Source organism: Diceros bicornis, chromosome 17 (assembly GCF_020826845.1).
Source record: "Diceros bicornis minor isolate mBicDic1 chromosome 17, mDicBic1.mat.cur, whole genome shotgun sequence".
Taxonomy (NCBI): Eukaryota; Metazoa; Chordata; class Mammalia; order Perissodactyla; family Rhinocerotidae; genus Diceros; species Diceros bicornis.
In genome coordinates, this window is record NC_080756.1 from 13,062,769 (window position 1) to 13,078,161 (window position 15,393).

The window sequence follows — 15,393 nt, forward strand, 5'->3', positions numbered from 1 at the left end:
ACTGGTATCACCTACTTGCAAACTTTGTCTCATAAACCCAGGCTAATGAGGCTTTTCCTATCAGGACATCAGTAACCCAGCAACATAGTGTAGTAAATCTGTACTTGGTGGGAGTTGATACTATTCACCTCACAAAGACAGAAAGGAGCTTCTATTTCTCAGTTCCAGGGGGCCTACACTTCATAGATATTTGTGGGGTATATTAAAAAAGAGTGAAAGCCACTTAGAAAACAAACTAACTTGTCTTATGAGAAGATCCATTTTTTAAAAATTCCCTAATGTGAAAGAATTTGAAAACCTAGAACAGTACAGTCAATAGAAATATAGTGTGAGCCACATTTGTCATTTTAAATTTTCTAGTAGTACCATGAAAAAGGTAAAAAGAAACAGATGATCTTAATTTTAATAATGTATTTTATTTAACTCCATATATCCAAAATATTAAGATTTCAACATGTATTCAGTATAAAATTATAAATGGTATATTTTATACAATTGTTCTTTAAGTCTTGAAATCTGATGTGTATTTCAGTTATAGCACATCTCAGTTTGAACTAGCCACATCTCAAGTGGTCAATAGACATATGTGGCCAGTAGCTACTGTATCGGACAGTGGAGGCCTAGAACAATGAATGAAGTTAGCAAATAGTTAAATAGACCAATGTAACTAATTAGGTTATTTCAAGAACAAGTATTGTGTTGCTATTGCTCAGACCCGGAGTTACCGTGTACTTCGGCATTGGTCTTAATATCACATTGGAAGACAAACTGAGTAGAGATAAATTGTATTAACAAAAAGAGAAAGTCAATTATCTGCTTGGCAGATATGGTATTTTATTTTTGAATATGTAGATTAACATGTTTCCTAAAGTTAAAACTATATAAAGCATATATTGATGGAAGTGTCACTCCCTAATAGTATTTTTGTTCTTTTTTTTTAATATGGGGGAATACCAGAATATGCTGATGAAATAGATCTAGAAAAGTGGAAAAAATTGATAAGGCAGGAAGAGAGAGAGAGAGAGCGAGACATGCTTCTTGTAGAGCTAAGTGCCTTCTTGAGATGGTGAGAGACACTGGCTTCAGAAAATAAGAAAAATAAAACCAAATATGTGTATAATGTTAATTATGTGCTCCGTACCATTGTAAGCATGTTACATGGTTTATCTCATTTAAACCTCACAGTAACACTATGATGTAGCATTCCTCTTAAATCCACTTTATAGATTAGGAAACTGGAAGCACAGAGAGATTAAATGACTTGCTCAAGTTCACTCAGCTAGTAGATGACAGAGATATGATTTGAACCCAGACAAACTGTTCCAAGGTCCATATACCTAATCCCTGTGCATTACAGCAACATGTATCACACTTCTGTTGTCATGAAGAAATGAAAGCAAAGTATGTCTTGATATCTTTCAGCTATTTATAGTTTTTCCCCATGGTTTTTCAAATTATATTAAAATAATCATGCATCAAAGCCCTCACTGCTGAGGACAGAGATGGAAAATAAGGGAATAACAGGACTTAGAGAAAGTCAGGAGAAAGAGTATTCAAATGACTATTTTCTGGGAGAAATCTAACTTGACTTTTAAACAATGCCTAGTTCACTAGAGGAGGGATCTGGAGAGTCTAGATAGGGCATAATCACCATCCTCCATATATTTGCATTTTATCAGGTACCACAACTTGAAGCGAAGGAATTTTAGGATTTAGTTTTTGAGTCCAAAATTTTGGAATAAAGCTTCTCTATGACCCATCAAAGTATAGCTCAAAAGCAGTCAATCCCTGATCCAATAGGGGAAATCACAACCAAGGTATGGACTTAAAAAAAAATGAATTGGAAAGAGTGCTGTGAATTGGGAGATCCTGGAATATTTAAAACAGTTTCAATAGCACTAATTTTCAAGAGAAACTTCCCATAAGCTTGGCTTCCCTGTGTTTCATTTCAGTGGGGTTGAGGGAATTACATCAAAAGCCAATTATCAAGTTAAAGAAGGAAATGCATGTGACTGGCTTTGCTTGGAATTCATAGACATCGTCTGATTCTGTTATATTTTGACATTGCTCCTTAGATCCAATTTCTTTGACTTTTATGTGAAGATTGAGCAATAGTATGAAGTCAGTGATGAGAAACCATTGGGCAATAACGACGTTCATCATACTGGGTTTGACAAATGACCCACAACTAGAGATTTTGGTTTTTATCTTTCTGTTTATCACATATACATTAAGTGTAATGGGGAATCTGACCATAATTTTTCTAATTTTGGTGGATTCTCACTTAAAAAAAGCTATGTATTTTTTTCTTCAAAATTTCTCTTTCTTAGAAATCTCATTCACAACTGCCTGTGTCCCCACATACCTGTACATCATATCAAGCGGGGACAGAACCATCACCATCAAAGCCTGCTTCAGCCAAATACTTTTTGTTGTCCTCTTTGCAGCTACAGAATTTATCCTCTTGGCTGTGATGTCCTATGACCGCTATGTGGCCGTCTGCAAACCCCTGCATTACGTGACCATCGTGAGCAGCAGAGTCTGCAGAAATCTCATCCTCAGTTGTTGGGTATCAGGTCTATTGATTATCCTCCCACCTCGTGGCCTGAGCCTCCATCTGGAATTCTGTGACTCAATTATTGGCCATTTTTTCTGTGATGCTTCTCCAATCCTGAAGAATTCATGTTCAGATACATGGTTTATAGAGCAGCTGGTTATAGTCTGTGCTGTGTTGACCTTCATAATGACCCTTGTGTGTGTAGTTCTGTCTTACATATACATCATTAGGACAATTCTATGATTACCCTCTGCCCAGCAAAGGGAAAAAGACTTCTCCACCTGTTCTTCCCACATGATTGTGGTTTCCATCACGTGTGGCAGCTGCATTTTTATGTATATCAAACCTGCAGCTAAGGATAAAGCGGCCGTTAATAAGGCAGTTTCTCTGCTCACTAAATCTGTTGCCCCCTTGTTGAACCCCTTTATTTATACCCTGAGAAATAAACAAGTAAAACAGTCTTTCCATGACAACTTGAAAAGGCTTGCATTTCTTTCAAAGAAATATTAGATTCTCACATTGAGAATTTAAATTAAAACAAAAATTAAGTTATCAGCATATGGATGGAAATTGAGCCTTTGGAGCTGTGCAGTCTCATAATGTTGAGGAGCAATAAAGGTAGTTGAGAGGAAAGTCTAAGAAAGAACTGTGAGGGACCCAGCATTATGCAGGTGGATATTTCTCTACTTTTCTGAAACATCTATGTCTTCCTAATCTACATTTCAATCAACTCCTTTTTAGTCTTCCCAAATATGCGTTAGTCATTAATCTTGTGTGTTCGATCTATTCTGTCCATGTCACTGCTTTCCCCTTCTTGCAATACAGCCTCTTTCAAAGTGCTTTCCCTTTTCAGGAGCATAAGGACATTGATTTTTAGGAACTGTAAAGCTGCCTTCATCTTCAAATCCGCCTTATTAATGCTGCCTCACAATAAATATGTAGATTTGAACAAAATTATAGTAATATTCCTTGCCACTTCTAATCTGAACTTATTAAAACATATGCAAGAAATCATTAACGTAAAGAAAAATGTAACCAAATAGTCTTTAATGATGATTGATAGACTTCCTCTTCTGAGTAATCATTCCAAAAACACGTACTAAAGCCAGGTACACAAAAATCATTGACTAAAGACATCAGATTGTGGCTGAAACAATGAGGACCAGAGGGGCTGAGATTCTGGAAAGGGCAGAAATGTGGAAGGATGAACCGAATGTAAATAGCTGCTTTTGCCCTTGAGGGCATTATCAGATTCTTGACTGTGGTGGATTAAAGATACTTGCAAATTCTTTGTTACTTTCCCAATCAGAAGATGTAGTTTCTTTCCTCTCCCCTTGAATCTTGACTGGCTCTGTGACTTGACTTTGACCAATAGAATGTGGCAGAAGTGAAGTTGTGTGACTTCAGAGATTAAGTCATTGGAGCCTTGTAGCTTCCATCTTCCTTTTTGAAATGTACGCTCTGGGGGAATCCAGGTGTCATGTGGGAAGTTCAAATACCCTGAGCTTGCCATGCAATGAGAGATCCCAAGCTGACCTTACAAAGGGGCTGTGTAGAGAGAGATATTTGGTCAGCCCCCCTCTCATCCAGCCATCTTACCTGTGGTGACATGTGACTGAAGAAGCCATCTTGGATATCAGTTCAGTTCAGCTTTCACATGATTTAAAATCCTGCCACCACCTATTAACAACGAAATGAAAGACCCGTGTTAGAACAACTCAGTTGACCCTTGCCAAGTCCTAGAACTATAAGTCTTAAGAAATAGTTTTATCCACAAAATTTGGGGTGATATGTTATACACAGCAATAGACATTCAAAAGTAGGGTACAGGGAAAGTGCTTTGCCTGGGCAATGGGCTACCAGGGAACCAGCAGAACTCTTGGTGGTCTTGTAAGGCTAGAGAAACCATACTGGATACTTGAGATGCTCGAATGAAAAATCTTCAAGCTGTAGAATTTTGAGTTTCTTCCTTTCTGTATGTACAGTATATTTCAAAAAATGTTAACTAGGGGCCGGCCCAGTGGCATAGTGGTTAAGCTTGTGTGCTCTGCTTCGGCAGGCAGCCCGGGGTTCGCAGGTTTGGATCCTAGTGCGGACTTATGCATCACTTATCAAGCCATGCTACGGCAGGCATCCCACATGTAAAGTAGAGGAAGATGGGCATGGATGTTAGCCCAGGGCCAATCTTCCTCAGCAAAAAGAAGAGGATTGCCAATGGATGTTAGCTCAGGACTAATCTTTCTCACCAAAAAAAAAAAAAAAAAAAAAGTTAACTAAAAACTTAAAAAAACCTCCAAAACTTAGATATAAAAATAATGGATCGGGTCGGCCCCGTGGCTCAGCGGTTAAGTGCGTGCACTCCGCTGCTGGCGGCCCGGGTTGGGATCCCGGGCGTGCACCGATGCACCGCTTCTCCCGCCACGCTGAGGCTGTGTCCCACATACAGCAACTAGAAGGATGTGCAGCAATGACATACAACTGTCTACTGGTGCTTTGGGGGGGAAAATAAATAAATAAAATTATAAAAAAAAATAATGGATCAAAAATAATTTTAGCCCCAATGAAAATATATTGCATTTTCAAAGATTATAATAAGAATGGTAGAAGGCTGGAGGAAATATATGTAATGGAGAGACTCTAAGTTGATTAAGAAAGCCAGTTTTCAGTCAGACTATTAAGTGTCTGACGTTTTATATATTATTGCTAATTCTCAAAACATTTTACAATGTAATTTTAAAATCTTGTTTTGCATTTAGAGAAAATGAGACTCATGGAAGTTAAGTAGTTTTATAAGTGATGGATCAATGATCAAATCCACTTTTTTGTGACTCCAAAGCTATGTTAATATCAGTACCTGGTATTGCCTCAGAGAAGCACATTGTGTTAATGATGTAATTTGAAGGCTGACTCAAGAAAAGCCTACATTTACTGAGATAAGCAATATTTAAATCATGACAATGCCAAAAGATTCTAGAACAATTTTCTAAGTTTAAAGGTTCAAGACTAATTAATTATTTAAGATATAATACATCACCGTTTTAATGTAAGAATTTTTATTTGTATTTTTTGGCTTTATTCAGGTATAATTGACAAAGAAAATGTTAAGATATTTAAAGTGTACATTGTGATGATTTGATATACATGTACATTGTGAAAGAATTCCTCCTATCTAGTTAATTAACATATCCATCAATTCCCACATTTATCTTTTTTGTGTGTGTGTGAGAGCATTTAAGTTCTACTCTCTTAGCAAATTTCAGTTATACAATATACAATGTTATTAACTATAGTCACCATGTTATACATTGGATCCTTGGACTTTATTCATCTTATAGCTGAAGGTTTTTACCCCTTTACCAACCTCTCCCTATTTCTGCCAACCACCTAGCGCTTGGCAACTGCTTTTATACTCTCTGTTTCTATGAGTCTGACTTTTTAATTAGATTTTACATATAAGTGATACCATGCAGTATTTGTCTTTCACTCTCTGACTTACCTCACTTAGCAAAATGCCCTCAGGGTCCATCCGTGTTGTTGCAAATGGCAGGATTTCCTTCTTTCTCATGGGTGAATAATACTCCATTGTATATACATACCACATCTTCTTTATCCGTTCATCTACCAATGGACACTTAGGTTGCTTCCATATCTTGGCTATTGTGAATTATGCTTCAATGAACATGGGAGTGCAGATATTTCTCTGAGATCCTATTTTTGTTTCCTTTGGATATATACACTGAAGTGGGATTGCTGAATCATATGGTAGTTCTATTTGTAATTTTTTTTTGGGGGGAGGAAGATTAGCCCTGAGCTAACATCTGTTGCCAATCCTCCTCTTTTTGCTGAGGAAGATTGGCCCTGGGATAACATCCATGCCCGTCTTCCTCTACTTTATATGGGATGCTGCCACAGCATGGCTTGACAGATGGCGTGTCAGTCTGCACCTGGGATCAGAACCTGTGAACCCTGGGCTGCTGAAGCAGAGCTTGTGAACTTAACCCCTATACCACTGGGCCGGCCCCTATTCGTAAATTTTTTAGGAACTTCCATCCTGTTTTCCATCATGGCTGCACCAATTTACATTCCCAAGAACTGTGCACTATGGTTCTTTTTTCTCACCATCCTCTCCAACTCTTACCTGCTGTCTTTTTTATTTGCTTATTTTTAATTTTTCAACTTTTTATTGAGATATAATTGACATATAATATTATACTTGTTTAAGGTGTACAACATAATGTTTCGATATTTGCATATATTGCAAAATGTTCACCACAATAAATCTAATTAACATCCATCAGCACTTGTAGTTGCAAAGATTTTTTTTCTTGTGATGAGAACTTTTAAGATTTACTCTTTTAGCTCTTTCCAAATATACAATATGGTATTATTAACTATAGTCACCATGCTGTACATTGTTTCCTCGGGACTTACTTATTTTATAACTGGAAGTTTGTACCTTTTGACTACCTTCACCTATTTTACCTACACCTCCACTTGCTCCCCAACCTCTGGCAACCACCAGTCTGTTCTCTGTACCTATGAGGTTGGTTGTTTGCTTTTTTTTTTAGACTTCACATATAAGTGAGATCCTACAGTATTTGTCTTTCTCTGTCTGACTTATTTCACTTGGCTTAATGCCCTCAAGTTCCATTCACGTTGTTGTGAATGGCAAGATTTCATTCTTTTTTGTGGCTAAATAATATTCCATCATATATACACACACACACACACACACACACACACACACACACACACACACACACACCATGTTTTCTTTATCCATTAGTCCATTGATGGACACTTAGGTTGCTTCTGTGTCTTCTATGTCTTGTCTATTATAAATAATGCTGCAATGAACACAGAGTGCATATATCTTTTCAAGTTAATGTTTTCATTTGCTTTAGATAAATACTCAGAAACGGAATTGCTAGATCATATGGTAGTTCTCTTTTTAATTTTTTGAGGAACCTCTGTACTGTTTTACACAGTGACTGAACCAAGTCACATTCCCACCAATGGTGCACAAGGGTTCCCTTTTCTCCACATCCTTGCCAATACCAATAATCTTTTGCCTTTTTGATAACAGCCATTCTAACAGGTGTGAGGTGATATTTCATTGTGGTTTTGATTTGCATTTCCCTGATGATTAGTGATGTTGAGCACCTTTTCATGTACCTGTTGTCCATCTGTATGTCTTCTTTGGAAAAAATGTCTTTTTAGATCCTCTGCCCATTTTTTATTGGGATTATTTGTTTTTATTTGTTATTGAGTTATATAAGTTCTTTATATGTTTTGGATATTAGCTCCTTATCAGATATATGATTTGCAAAAATTTCCTCCCATTTGGTAGGTTGCCTTTTCGTTTTGTTGATGTTTTCCTATGCTGTGCAGAAGCTTTTTAGTTTGATGTAGTTGTACTTGTTTATTTTTCCTATTGTTGCCTTTGCTTTTGGTGCCAAATCCAAAAAATCATCACCAAGACTGACGTCGAGGAGCTTACTGCTTATGTTTTCTTCCAGGAGTTTTATGGTTTCGAGTCTTACATTCAAATCTTTAATCCATTTTGAGTTAATTTTTGTGTATGGTGTGAGATAGTGGTTCAGTTTCCTTCTCTTGCATGTTGTTGTCCACTTTCCAAACACCATTTATTATTTAATATTGACTGTATGTTCATTGTATATTCTTGGCTCCTTTGTTGTAAATTAATTGACTGTATACGTGTGTGTTTATTTCTGGGTTCTCTATTTTGTTTCATTTGATCTGTGTTTGTTCTTGTGCCAATACCATACTGTTTTGATTACTATAGCTTTGTATATGCCTACCACACTCTTATGGCTGACTTAAAAATTGAAAAATTATGTTTTAGTCATTAAGGGAATGAATAAATGGTCAGAATATTCTCACAAAACACCTCTAGTTTATTTGGTTGAAATGACAAGTTCTATCAATCATTCAAAAATTAATTATTTCAAAAACCCTTCCAGAGAATAGGAGAGGTATCCCCAACTCACTGTAGCAATAACTCAATATCAAACCTGACAAAGACTGTCAAGAATAGAAAATTATAGAGGAATCTCACTTATAAACATTGACGCAGAAACCGGGAAGAAAGTATCAGTAAACCAAGTCAGTGATATATTACAGTATAATATAGCCCAACAAAGATGTATTCATCTCAGAAATGCGAGGTTGATTTAATATTGGAAAATCTAGTTATGTCTTACCACTTTAATTGAATTAAAAGAGAAATATGATGATCTCCATCCATATAGAAAAGGCATCGGTAAAAATCAATATCCATTCATTAATGATTAAAAAATCTTAGTAAGCTAGGAACAGAAAGGCACTTCCTTAACACGATTAAAGAAAACCTACAGCAAACACCATAGTGAAATATAAATACTGGCTTCTATCTCTCTCTCTCTCTCTCTTTTTTTTTTCGGTGGGGAAGATTGGCCCTGAGCTAACATCCATTGCCAAGCTCCCTCTTTTTGCTGAGGAAGATTAGCTCTGAGCTGACATCTGTGCCCATCTTCCTCTATTTTGTATACGGGATGCTGCCACAGCATGGCTTGATGAACAGTGCGTATGTCCCTGCCCTGGATCCGAACCCGCGACCCCCGGACCGCTGAAGCGTAGCATGCTCACTTAACCACTACGCCACTGGACCAGCCCCCTTATATCTCTTTTTATTGAAATAGAAAGAAAGATGTTTACCATGCATTTTAATGCAAAAAAGCAAACTAAAATGCTGTGTGGAATATTATAATTAAAATGTGTGTGTATGTATAAATATGGACAACATTTGAAAGGACAAACACTAAAATAGTAATGTTTATTTCCGGATGTTAGAGTTTATATGACTTTCTAGAATTCTATAATTGAGTTAAACCATTTGAATTTTTCTATATTACATCTGTATTATGCCTTTAATTTTAGATAAAAAGGCTATCTTCTAACTCATTGCACTGCTTAAATCATGTGTGAGTAAATAATGAAGAATAGTTTCTGATTTGTAATTAGAATCCCATTTTTCTATGGCTGGATTGGGTTTGTTACTTTTATCGATCTTTTTCTCTCTAAGGACATTAACTCCATTGGTGCTTGGGTTGGGATTTTTTGCAAAATAAATTATATTTTAGATTCATTAGAGACTTTTGATTCAGGGCCTCCAAGGACTTTTTTTTTTCCTGTGGACCATTACAGATGTAGAATGTAAAGAAGGTCTTTAATGTAAAAATCTGTTTGCCCATAGAAAGCCAGAACACCTAATTTTGCAGAGCTAAAGAGGCTTCTTAATTTCTCTTTGTTTTTGAACTTTATCTTCCATTCAGGTACCCAGAGTGCACATTAACATTTCCTAATTTAAAAATAGGGTTGTATATTTTATAATTCAGAAAACATGTGTATATTCACAGTGAATATGGATTCCTGAGGGTAAAGGGTTAGAAACGCACTTAGACACTCCTACTGGTATGTTTTTGTTCAAATGGAGGTTCATTTAGGTACACCTTCCGAGTGAAATAATGAAGACCTTCCAAGTGAAATAATGAAGAACGTGAAATGTAAGTACTGGTGTTTTACTAGTCATGTACTTTTCTATTTGTAAATGATGGAGAAGATATTTATGTTTCACTCTATACAATATGTTTCACTCTATATAAAATGTTTCACTCCATATTTTCACTCTAGGAAAGGAAATAAAGTATTAGTTTCAAACTTTATTTTTGGTATTTTCTTAGGAGAATCAGTAATTTCTGAGATTATTTATAGAGCAAACGAATCTTCCTCAGATTGAAAATGTGGACCGGACTAATTTTATGCATCATTAAATTGATGGAGTTCCAGGTACAGAGGTTTGATTGGCATAAAGAAACAACTCCCCAGATGTTTTCAAAACTTTCACATTGTCTATCTCTGTCTGTCTGTCTGTCTTTTTTAACTATCAAGTGTCTATCTGTATATCTATCTGTTCCATGTATCTCAATTACCAATGGTAAAGATACCATATTTTAAAAAGTCTCCCCCTTTTTCACCACGAGTTTCACGTATCTGCCTACTATCTGTCTTATAAACTCAGGTTAATTTCTTCTTTGACTTTTCTTTTTTTTTTTTATAATGATATCTACAAGCTTGGCATTGTACTAGGGAACTCTACCTAGTGGAAGCTGGTACTATCCACTCACTGCACAAAGATAAGAGCTTAATTTCCTTAATGCAGGGAACATACACTTGAGAGATACTGTGGGCAATAATAAAAGACACTGAAGTTTATTCAGACACCAAACTAATTCAGCCTTATGAGGATCTTTTTTTTAATTCTCTAATGAGAGAAGACACAAAACTTTATAGCAACTCTAGCCAATAGAAATATAATATGAGCCATGTTTGCAATTTAAAAATTTCCAGTAGTACCATGTAAAAAAGTGAAAAGAAACAAGCAAAATTAATTTTAATTGTATATTTTCATGATCTCAATATATCCAGAATATTATCAATTCAACATGTAATCATAATAAAATTATTGAGATAATTTATATTAATTTTTCTTACTGTCTTCCAAACATTGTATGTATTTTACAGTTGCTGCAAATCTCAATCAGACCAGCCACATTTTATGTTCTCAATATCTGTATGTGGCTAGTGGCTACTGTATTGGACAGTGGAGACCTAGAACATGGATTGAAGATAGCAAAGAGTTGAATAGACCAATGTAATAAATTAGGTGTTTGAGAGCAACTATTATGTTGCTCTTGCCCAGACCCTGAGTGGCTGCGTAGTTGGCCATGGTCTTAATAATTATCACATTGATGGATAACCTGAGTAGACAAAAGTTGTATTAAGAAAGAGAACGTCAATTATCTGCTTAGAAGATATGGAACAGAAAAAAAATCCAGAACATTTGTTCATTTTTCCTCTTCATCAGAGTGAATGTCTTTGGTCCATTAAAAATATAATTTAGGGGCCGGCCCGGTGGCGCAAGCGGTTAGGTGCGCGCGCTCCGCTGCGGCGGCCCGGGGTTCGCTGGTTCGGATCCCGGGCGCGCACCGACGCACTGCTTGGTAGGCCATGCTGTGGCGGCGTCCCATATAAAGTGGAGGAAGATGGGCACGGATGTTAGCCCAGGGCCGTCTTCCTCAGCAAAAAAAAAAGAAAAAGAGGAGGATTGGCGGATGTTAGCTCAGGGCTGATCTCCTCACACACACACACACACACAAAAAAAAAATATATATAATTTAATATACACTGGCAAAAAGCATCTCAGGAAAGGCTTTCTATTGTCCACTTTCTCATGTAAATGTTCTCACACCTTCTGTCACTAAGGTGAAAAATCCTGCTGTAGAGACTTACTTCTTCCTTTATATTTAATATGTCTGTTTAAATGATTCTGGTTGTGAAAGGGTAAAAGCTAGTAATTCAGCAAAATTTGTCAAGCAAAATCTATGGCAGACACTATTCTCAGTGCTGGGTATAAAGGAGAGTGTAAGATATTTAAGATCCTTGCCCAAGTAGAACTTATATTATAGGTGGTAAGGGAAGGGAAAACAGATAATTTCAGACTGTGTTGATTATTATGAAGAAGTAAGAAAGGCTGATGTAAATTTGAGTGTCTGGAGGGTGGGGAGCCTCACCAAATTTGGTGGTCAGGGGAGAGGCCTGTGAGTAGGTGACCTTTGAGCTGAGCCCACAGTGACAAGCTGCATCCAGTAGTGTGCAGACAGAAGCACAATCTAGGCAGATGGTTCAGTATGTGCAAAGGCCAAAGTAGGACTGCCTTGAGGATCAGAGAGAAAGTCAGATAACTAGGGTGTGGCCAAATAAAGTGGGAATTATAGGAGATGGCTAGTAGGCTATGGCGTAGACTGTGTTCTGTGAATGATGGGAAGCTATTGTTGTATGTTAAGTTAGGGAGCGACATGGACTAACGAACATTTAAAAAAAAGCTGCCATGAAGGAAATAGTTGTAGAGATGGGGCAAGATTGAAAACAGAGAGATCAGTTCAGAGAGAGATGATGGGAGTTTTGTGTAGTGTGCTGGCATTTGTGAGCTGTTGTTGAATTAGAGATGTATTTCAATTAGAAAAGACAGTGTTTGCTGATATACTGGTATGGGGGTGAGGGAAAGTAAAGAGCCATGTGTATCTCTTAAGGTTTGTTTTGAATAACTGGCTGATAGTGTTTCCATTTACTGAGCTCCAGGGGAGGAAAATCTGGGTGGGGAACCCAAGAATTTCACTTACGTATGTTAAAGAAGCATTTGACATAAAAACGGACATTAAGTATGAAATATATATATATAAATTTTATCTATATCTATCTATCTACCTGTCTGTCTATCTATCTATCTATCTATCATCTATCTATCTATGTATCTATCTATGTATCTATCTATGTATCTATCTATCATCTATTTATCTGTCATCTATCTAAACGTCATTAAGATTTAGAGAGCATTTAAATTATGTGATTGGAAAAGAGTACCTTGGAAGAGTATGTAGATATGAAAGCAAAACGGTGGAATGGGCTCTTCAATATTTGTACGTTGGTATAAGAGAAATACACTGAAAAGCAGAAAACAGAGAGCTATGAATAATATAAGGAATATGATAGAAAAGGAGCCAAGACTAGATAGAAAGAGAAGCTTTTTAAGTATAATTGAGTTTGAATTCCATAATTGAAGTTTACTCCCTTTGATAATAAGGAGGTGACTGGCTCCTTTGATAAAAGAAGTTTTTTTTTTTTTTTTCGTGAGGAAGATCAGCCCTGAGCTAACATCCGTGCTAATCCTCCTCTTTTGCTGAGGAAGACCAGCTCTGAGCTAACATCTATTGCCAAACCTCCTCCTTTTTTTTTTTTTGTTCCCCAAAGCCCCAGTAGATAGTTGTATGTCATAGTCGCACATCCTTCTAGTTGCTGTATGTGGGACGTGGCCTCAGCATGGCTGGAGAAGCGGTGCATCGGTGCGCGCTGGGGATCCGAACCTGGGCTGCCAGTAGCGGAGCGTGTGCACTTGACCGCTAAGCCACGGGGCCGGCCCTGATAAAAGAAATTTTGATGCTACAGTAGGGTGGAGGCGAGATGAAGTAGGAAGAAGGGTGAAATGGGGAGTTGCTCTCAACAGGTATAAAATTTCAGTTATGCGAGATGAATAAGTTCTAGAGATCTGTTGTACAACCTGGTACCTATAATTAACAATACTGCATTGTGCACTTAAAAATGTGATAAGAGAGTAGATCTCATACAGTGTTCTTACCACAATAAAAAATCTAACTGAAGAAGTAATAGAAAACATTAATGTTCCAATAACAATAAAATTCTTCCCATGAGGAAAAAAAAGAGTGATTTTATTTCCTTCCTTTAAATCAAGGAAATTAAAACAGACTGGATTACCCCTTTGGAGGAAAGTTGCTGTTAAATAGGGTAGAAAAATGAGGTGATAGATTGGGAGTAATGATAGTGTGAGGTTTTCCTTTAAATTTAACTTTTTGTTTGGAAATAATTTCAAATTTACAGAAAACTTGCAAAATTAAGACTAGTATCAAGAATATGTGAATACCCAGTTGCATCTATTGTTAATATTTACCCCCTTTACTTTATCATTTGCTGTCTCTCTTCATAACAGATTTTTCATGACACATGTGAGGGTAGAATACATATATCATGGCCGTTTACTGCTGTACCTCCAAGTGCCTCAGTGTGTATGTCCCAAGAATAGGGGTATTTACTTGAAAAACCACAGTACTGTTATCAACTTCAGTAAATAAAATACTGATACAATAATTTTATCTAATTTAATCTAATTTACCACCCATAGTTCAGTTTTGTCACTGACCCGATAACATCCTTAATAGAATTTTTCTCCCTTCCACACAGTATCCAAATTGGGTCAGGTATTTCATTTAGCTGTCAGGATTCTTCAGCCTCCTTTATTTGGAATATTTCCACAGCTTATTTATTTTTTTGAGATGGACATTTTTGTAGCATATATTCTCCCTCCACCCCCTTTTATCTTCTCTTTTTTTTTTCCTTTGGTAAGGTGGATTGGCCCTGAGCTAACATCTGTTGCCAGTCTTCCTCTTTTTTGCTGAATAAAATTGGCCCTGAGCTAATATCTGCACCCATCTTCCTCTATTTTGTATGTGGGATGCTCCCACAGCATGGTTTGACGAGTGGTGCATAGATCCGCACCCGGGATCTGAACCTGTGAAACCTGGGCAGCCAAAGTGGAGTGTGCGAACTTAACCACTATGCTACTGGGCCAGGCCCACTCCCTTTTCTCAATAGAACTTCCTCAGTTTGGGTTTCTCTGATGTTCTCTCATGATTCAGTTCAGGTTATTCATTCTCAGCTGGCGTACTATGTGGTGTTATGCCATTCTCAGGGTGACATGTTTGATCACGAGGTCAAGTGGTCCTTTTTCTCCACTGTAATATTACTACGCTTCCCTTGTAACTAATAAGCAGTCTATGAGAATATACCTTAAAATGATGCAAGGATCATTCCACTATAAGCAAGACCCTGCCCTTCTCTTCAACTTATAATTGATATGTTGATTGCTTCTATGGACTCATGAATTCCTAGTTTTCAATGGCTTATAATTCATTGTTGTACTTAATAATCATGGTGCTCAAATGTCCACATTGTGTCAATGGGCCCTCCTTCAAGCTGGCTTCTGTGGACCTTGTGATAAGCCCCATTGTTTATTTGAAGATTTCCTGACTTTCTGGCATAACAAAGATGTTGCATGCTCACATTGTACCTACTCTACCTCAGTCCTGGATCAGCTAATTTTTTAGGGCGCCCTGGTTCATTTTAATGGAAAACATAGATACAAA

At 37.0% G+C, this 15,393-nt stretch overlaps 1 pseudogene; it reads left to right on the forward strand.

Annotated features, from left to right (window-relative positions):
- The first annotated feature begins 2,116 nt into the window (after window positions 1-2,116).
- LOC131416512 (olfactory receptor 6C2-like) lies at window positions 2,117-3,067 on the forward strand (annotated as a pseudogene).
- The last annotated feature ends 12,326 nt before the right edge of the window (window positions 3,068-15,393 follow it).